The sequence below is a fragment of a genome, unplaced genomic scaffold (genome assembly GCF_019419815.1).
Source record: "Pyrus x bretschneideri cultivar Hongxiangsu unplaced genomic scaffold, Pyrus_bretschneideri_v1 Contig5, whole genome shotgun sequence".
Classification (NCBI taxonomy): domain Eukaryota; kingdom Viridiplantae; phylum Streptophyta; class Magnoliopsida; order Rosales; family Rosaceae; genus Pyrus; species Pyrus x bretschneideri.
The window spans coordinates 2,221,080-2,228,439 of record NW_025999787.1 but is presented as its reverse complement, the minus strand read 5'-3'; the positions used below and the strand labels follow the sequence as shown (position 1 = coordinate 2,228,439).

Here is a 7,360-nt window from a genome sequence, read left to right as displayed (position 1 = left end):
TTTTCTTTATTTTGTATGTTTTAGCTTGTGTTTGTTATTCTTTAATTTCTGTTTGTGTGCTTTCCATTGAGCACGATGTAGTTAAATCACCATTTTGCATGCATGGTGTTGTTTAAAAGTTTATATTGAAAAGAAAAAAAATTTCACACATTTGCATTTTTGAGCCATGATCTATAATGCTTGTTCAACTTCAATGTAGTATCGTTTATTTCTAAACTTATGAAAAAGTTCGGTGTTTATGGTATTATTATCTCAATTATGATTGAAGGTGGTGGAGTATATCATCTGTTAAAGTTGGCTCTTTTAGGCCCATGGTGCATGCTAAGAGGAAAGCCACGAAAAGCCCAAGGAGATTGGGTAGACGTAGGCCTAAGGGCCTTGAAGAGGATACCCTCGAGCGCTATAGCCTACTAGTTATGAGCTTAGCCCAACTAGCATATGTAAAGAGCTTTATGATTCCAGAGACATGTGAGCAATCAGAAAGCTTTTTGGCATAAGTCTTTAAGAACAAAGCTACCCAGATGTCAATCAGGCTACATGGCAACTTCCTGTTACTGGTCGAGACCTAAGATGGGATGTAAAGGTGGTTAGAAAGACACTTAGATGGATAGGGTTGGAAAACTAAGGCCGAGTGCCGCTCAGCTCGCACCCGCCATTTCGACTAAACACATGTGATTCCACCACCAAATGTTTGGTTGGTAGGTGGAAATGTTTAAGTATGCTAGTCTACATAGGTGGCGTATAAAATACCGAGTTGGGAGAACCCAAGGTTGGGGGGTTCATTGATGACTTATATAAAAGGGTTGGAACCTCTTGTATTGCGGTCAGACGACTAAAAAAAAAAGTTTATGTACTAGCCGAACGCTATTTTTAGTCATGAAATCAATATAATCCGAGCACATAGTGCCCCAATTTTGAGGGAGACCCACTTAAATCTTTGAGTCCATTTCATTCCAATTAGACGTTGCATCCGTTAAAGTAAACGGGTAATATGACCCGACACGTTACCTATTAAAGAAAATATATTTTAAATCAATAAATAATGAAAATGAAAAACATAATTTGACCCAAGAAAAATGGAAAGCATAATACTAAATTAGTATACGCATACCTTATTGTCACATAAATATTACTTCAAAACATAAAAAATTAAAATTAATAAGAGCCTAATGAAAAAAACATTAGTACATTACTATAAAATACCAAATGCTGAAGGATATGTGAAATGAAGGGAGTTGCGTATCAAGGTTGTGGAACCTTGCACATTTTTCAAAACCCTTCAATTTTCACCAATCACCAAGGGAAATAGTATTAGAATTTTGGCTTGGGATATTATCTTCAGGAGTTATATTGACAATATTTTCGTTAGGCTTTAATGTGTTTTCTAATTTTTTTTATTATTTCACTCTTTGCCTATAGTATACTATAAAATAAATAAATTAATTAAACTTCTTTTTAAATTTATATAAATAGGTAATAATACATATTTAATATACAATATATACATTATATCATCCGTATACTAAAACTCAATACAAAATCACTATTTATTAACAGTAAACGGGTGAAAAAGCCTTCCAATTCCTTTGTTATCTGCCCTTTTTTCTTTTTTTTAACAGTAAAAAGACAGCTTTGCCCTTCTTCTCCACTTGTTGATCAGTTTCAGCTTCTGTCATTTTCATTGGCGTAAATGCCCTCCGTTTCTTCTCCATTACGTGTTTGTCCACGTGTTGCTCATCGCACTGCATCAACTACTTCTCAACTTTTCCTTCCGTTTCCACTTTTTCCCTCGCAATTCCCTGCTTATGTCGCCCTCGATCTCGATCCTCGATTTCTTTCGCTCTCAAATGCCACGTTCTCTCCCTCTCCGACCTTGCGATCTTTGTCTCACAAATTACCAACCACACTTTCTTGCTGAAAAACCACCCAATCTGTAGAAGTTTCTTCGGTTCTTTAGTTGGATTCGGAGAAATTTTGTACCCAGAAAAGCTAGCGTTTCCTGGTGAGTTTTACGGCTTTCTCAATATAGATGTTTCAATTTCTTTTCTGTGATTTTGGATTTGCATATGGGTGTTCTATTCAAATTTCTTTTTTGTGATTTTGGGGGTTTTGTTTGTACCCTCGGATTCTGCATGTGGGTGCTTAATTCGGCTGCATATGGATGTTTAATTTGGTTTTATTTTCGGTTTTAGGTGGCCCTGGATTTTCCTTTTTTTGGGGCTTTTGTAACTCAAGGTGAGCAATTTCAGCTTCTCTCTTCGGGGCTATTGTGGAACCAAATTTTTAATTTTTATAATTGTGAAAGTTGAATACAACACTTTGTTTAGTTTCCATTTAGTACATTAATGCATAACTCTGTTTTCCTCTCCTCCTTAAATTCATATATGGAAATAGGAAGTTTAAGAATCTTTGTTCTTGCTAATAGGTTTAATAATAGTGACGTTTGAATGATCTTGGTTTCCAGGAAACTGTTTTTAAAGAATGGTAGCTGGTGATTCAAGAAATAGTTAGATTTTTTAAAGCTGACACAGGTTTTAGGAATATCAGGCTTTGAGATACAATACTGTTCTAGGCTGTCATCCAGATTCCCAACTACATGTTTCCACGACGGTTTCAAAGAGGTCCTTGAGACGATCAGATGCTATACTGAGCAGCTACCATCAAGGTTAGGTATTGAGGCTTTTCCTTGACTTATTTTTCTCTTGGAATATGAAACCATATGTTTTTCCTGCATGTTGGTGCATGTAAATAACATAATGTTTCATAATCTTTTATTTAGAGTTTTATAAATATGATAAAAGTGGATATAATTTTGACAATGACCTAACATGGCTATTTTGAAGGTAAGAGCGATCGTCTTTCTCTTCGTCACTAGATGCCTCAAGAATTTATAGTCACTTACCCAACTTGGGATTTGAGTAAGGGAAAATTATATTTTACTCCTTTAGGTTTAGGGTCAATTTCAATTTCTTATAACATTTTAAAACATATTCAATCTCATACATTTACTTATCACCCCAAAATCCCACCCGAGCCCACCCCCAAAAATCCCAACTGAGCCCACCCAAGCTTCTTCCTCTACTCTTCTTTTTTTTTTTTTTTTTTTTTTTTTTTTTCTCTCTCTCTCTCTCTAACCCTAACCTTAATCTCATGCACTTCTCTATCTTCTTCTTAACCAGCGCGCTCCCGAGGTGGGACCTAGACCTGACAGGCCGAAGCAGGCTCTTGTCGGCTTACCCCCATTGGGAAGGCAGCAACAACCAGTTTGCATGAGTGGGTATCGGACGCTCTGCGATCGTTTGAAGGAGTTGGTCTTGAAGTGGAAGAGGCTGTTTTGCGGGTCCCTCTGCACCAACTTCAAGTATTGGGGAAAATCGACATCGCCAATGGTTTTGCTGCAGAAGACGACGACGAAGGAGTCAAGTTCAAACTCTAGCCCGTCAGGTCTAGGTCCCACCGACGGAGGGGGTGGGCTTGGGTGGGATTTTTGGGGGTGGGTGATGGGGGATTTTTGGGAGGGGTGATGGGATGGGAGAAGGGGGTGGGTCGGAGAAGACAATTTCATGTTTTTTTTTTTTAATTTTATTTTCTTTTCTTTAGTTAATTATGTTTATATTTTAATTTATTTTTTATTAAGTGTTTAGCCTCGTGACAACCACGTCATCATTTAACGATTAATTTAACATATTTTCTAACGGTTGTATGAAATTGAAATAAAATGATAAGTAAATGTATGAAATTGAAATGTTTTAAAGATGTTAAAAATTGAAATTAATCCTAAACCTAAGAGGGTAAAATATAATTTACCCTTGAGTAATCATGAATAAATTAATTTCGTGTTACCATGTGCTGTGCTGGTGAGAGGACTTTGGGATTGGAGGGAGGACCAGAGAGAGACGTTTGGATTTGAGAAAAGCAATTGGTATTGAAAATTGAGATATCATACAATGTATACCATGGCATGGTCGGTTCTAGCTTTTTCTCTTCCTTGGTATGCATTATTTCTCCCTCTCTTTTAATTTTTTTTTTCGTTTTTATTTTCTGCAATTTGTGTGTGAAAATTCTTGAATTTGTTGGTTTGTTGTGTTGGATTTCTCTTCAATTTTGATTTCCCGTTTAGAAAAATGATCGTTTCGTTTGCTTTTTCCTTTTTTCTTTGTTGGGGTTTTCAATTGCCATGATTTAATTTAATTTTGTTTATCGGAGACTTGTTTCCTATAAAAATTGAACCATTTCCTGTATTTTCTGGATAATTCTTTTATCCCCTTTCTTTTGCGTTTAATTTGCTTAGGAAAATTTGTTTTGGAACCGAAAGTGTATCTCTTAATGTGATTAAATTCTGGTCACAAGGATTTTGGTCTCTAGATTTTCATAGTGTAATTCTTATGGTGATAATTTTTGCCGTTGTCTTTGTTTTTGTACTTCTCCCAATTGTATGTAAATTCAATGAATTGTGAAATTTTTGGTGTAGTGTATTCAATGAATTGGCCAAACAGATTGATAATTAACAATAGTAATAGTTGATTTCTTTTCGGAAAACTGTTGCTGGCCAAAGAGAGGTCACAATGTGCCATTTTGTATGAACTATATGTGAATAGTGATATATTGTAAGGTGATTGAGGTTTGTGCAGGTAATTACTATAAATACAAATGGATGGTGCACACAAATTACTAAAACTTAACCAAAAATAACAAATCCAGATACCAATTTACTTCAAATGATGCATCACAAAGCTTTACATGGCATATGACTCATCACAAATAGATAAGTCATTAATGACATGTGGCACAAATCAAGCAAAGGAAGCTCAAAACCTTCCCAAAAGTCAGCAAAAGGGGAAGAAATCTCCTTAAAATCAGCAAGGGACCCAAATTGGTCTCAAAACGGGAAAGAAAGCTAAAGCATCTTCACAAAACAAGCAAAAATTGAAGAGTGCTCACAAAATAGGCAAGAAAGCCATATAATTCGACCAAGCAAGGGGAAATTAAGACACAAAACATGCCTAAATTCTCCCATGGAAGAATCAAGGCACAAATCAAAGCCAAATCCATCCAAAGGCAAACTTTGAAAAGTTTATAAATACAAGGTTCTCAGACAAGCATAAGGTCGACAATTTCTACATTTAAGGTCGATAATTTCTAGATTGAAGGGTTGAAATTCCCACAAAATGAGAACCTCTGTCAAATATTTGAAGACTAATATGCTGCCAAAACTCTCTTCAAATAACGCACAACCAAAGCCGAAACTTTCTTTCGACCAAAGCTAAAGCACACCCTTGAAGAATCAATAAGCACTTGTGCTGATTCCTTCAAGACTTTGTTACAAGCTCAAAACTTGTAACGACGTTCGATTCAAGATCAAGTTGCCAAGATCCTTAAATCAACGAAATCCTAGATCAATGCTACCTTTGCTGCAACCCTAAACCTGAGGTGAAGACTATCCATGCATTGTTTCAAGCTCAAAACTTGAAAGAATCGTTCAATCGTTTGTCCAAGATCAAATTATTGCGACCCTTGGATCAACAACCTACACATCTACATCAAATTTAAAGAATGAATCAGAGGAAAATTGTAAACAGAGATTGTAACCCTACAAATTCATCAATATCAATCTACTTTGTGCACGTGTTCTCGTTTCATTTGTTACAAAATTTTCGTGTTTACAAATACATTGCCACCACTTTAGGTGTTAACAATAAAGAGTGCAAAGCGTTGCAGCATGAAATTTTGATGTATGTTAACACCATTATCTTTAAATGTGGTTTTTTAACGGATTCCACTCGTACTTTTCCTCTGCTCTTTTTTCGCAGATAGTTTCTCTACTTACATAAATGTTTTATGAATTTCAGTTTTTATTGTCTGATTATTTTTTGCAGTGGTTGTATTAATTTTGTTTTAACTAGAAATTTGGGGGTTTCTTCATTGTTATCAAATACGATTTTTCTAATTTTCTAATTTTGGGGTTTTGCAAGGAATGGAATTTTGGTCTTTGCAGATTTTGGGGCTTTGAAATGAGTATGTGTTGTTTTTATCGTTTCGGTTCTTACGTGTTCCTTTCTTTGATTTCTGTTGTCTGTTTGCTTCTGCGTTACTTTGTAATTCATTTTCGTGATGGAATCTAGGATTTTTAGTAAATTTTCTATGTAATTCCAATTGAAAGACTGGAAAATGATTAAAATTATGTTCTCTTTCTTTTTCTTTATTTTTTTCAAATTTCTCTTAAGTTTTTTTTTTTCTGGGATTTAAAAGTATCTTTTCTCGATTGGTTAGAATTTTTTCATCTCTCCAATTTGTTCTTTTTTATCCTTTCCAACCTTTTTGTCTAAATTTTTTTTTTTTTTTTTTTGGGTTTTTTGTGACTTAGTGCAGAAGTTAGAATTAGCTTTTCACATAACATGGATGATCAGTACGAGACACTCATCCGAAGAATGAATCCAGGAAGGTGTATGCAAAAATCATACTTTGGGTTTGTATAGAAACATGAGTTTTCTTTTAGCATACAATGTTGATGCAATAATTTATCTCATGGTTTGTAAGATATCGTATGAATTTTACCTACCTAACGGTCAATTGCTGATGTCACTTCTGAGAAGCTGAGATTAGCATATGACATGTCACAACAATATATTTTTCACAAGCAGATGCTGAAACTTTACACATCACACTAGGTAAGTTTCAATGTTTTTCGCTCCCACTTTAGGGCTTTTCTAATTAATATTTTGTGCTGAAATTTGATTGAACTTTATATGGTTTGATTTTAGGATTCCTCAAGTCAAATTGCCACCAGGGTAATCAGAAAAGAAAAAAAAAAGATTTGGTCTCTGGTTACAAGATGACTTCACCTCTCCCTCTCTCTCTCCAAAACTCAATTTTGAAGTTATTGTGCATATTTTTTTTTCGGATCACTGTCACCTTTAGACTTTGTCTTATGGTTTTATCATCGTACATCGTTGGTTGGCTGTCTTTGTTTTCTTCTGCAGCATGGAGGGTTGTGCAAGGCGTTTTTTGCAATTTATTGCAAAATAATGTCAATTTTCCCTTCTTTGGATACAGCTCAACCTCGGAGCAAGTCTGGTATCTATTTACGTTCGTTGCATGTAGAACTTGAAAAGGCTAAGAATGTAGTAAACTTTATTTGGCCGGTATCTCCTCAAATATTACATTTGTACTTGATGCAGTTATCGTTGCTCCAACTTTTTAAGTGAACAATTATTTTCCCCTTTCTACTTTGAAGAAATAGAATTCTCTTTAGATATTTAAATTTATTTCATTCATGATGATGTTGTGTATAAATTGTATTAGAGTTCGTAACTCAATTTTTTACTTGAACATTGTTTATGAAGATTGCAGTTGCATAATC

The 7,360-nt window shown here is 34.9% G+C and overlaps 2 long non-coding RNA genes across 4 annotated transcripts; both read left to right on the top strand.

Moving 5' to 3' along the window:
* Positions 1-1,707: 1,707 nt before the first annotated feature.
* LOC125470441 lies at positions 1,708-3,483 on the top strand. 3 transcript variants are annotated; one of them, XR_007252693.1, is made up of 5 exons: positions 1,708-2,002; positions 2,193-2,235; positions 2,465-2,670; positions 2,844-2,918; positions 3,180-3,483. It is a non-coding gene; the product is annotated as an uncharacterized LOC125470441 (long non-coding RNA). The 3 variants fall into 3 exon arrangements; XR_007252694.1 differs by lacking the exon at positions 2,844-2,918; XR_007252692.1 differs by lacking the exon at positions 3,180-3,483 and having other exon boundaries at positions 2,844-3,054.
* A 203-nt stretch (positions 3,484-3,686) lies between these two features.
* On the top strand, positions 3,687-7,270 carry LOC103954202. Its single transcript, XR_007252736.1, has 3 exons — positions 3,687-3,991; positions 6,370-6,442; positions 6,762-7,270. It is a non-coding gene; the product is annotated as an uncharacterized LOC103954202 (long non-coding RNA).
* The last annotated feature ends 90 nt before the right edge of the window (positions 7,271-7,360 follow it).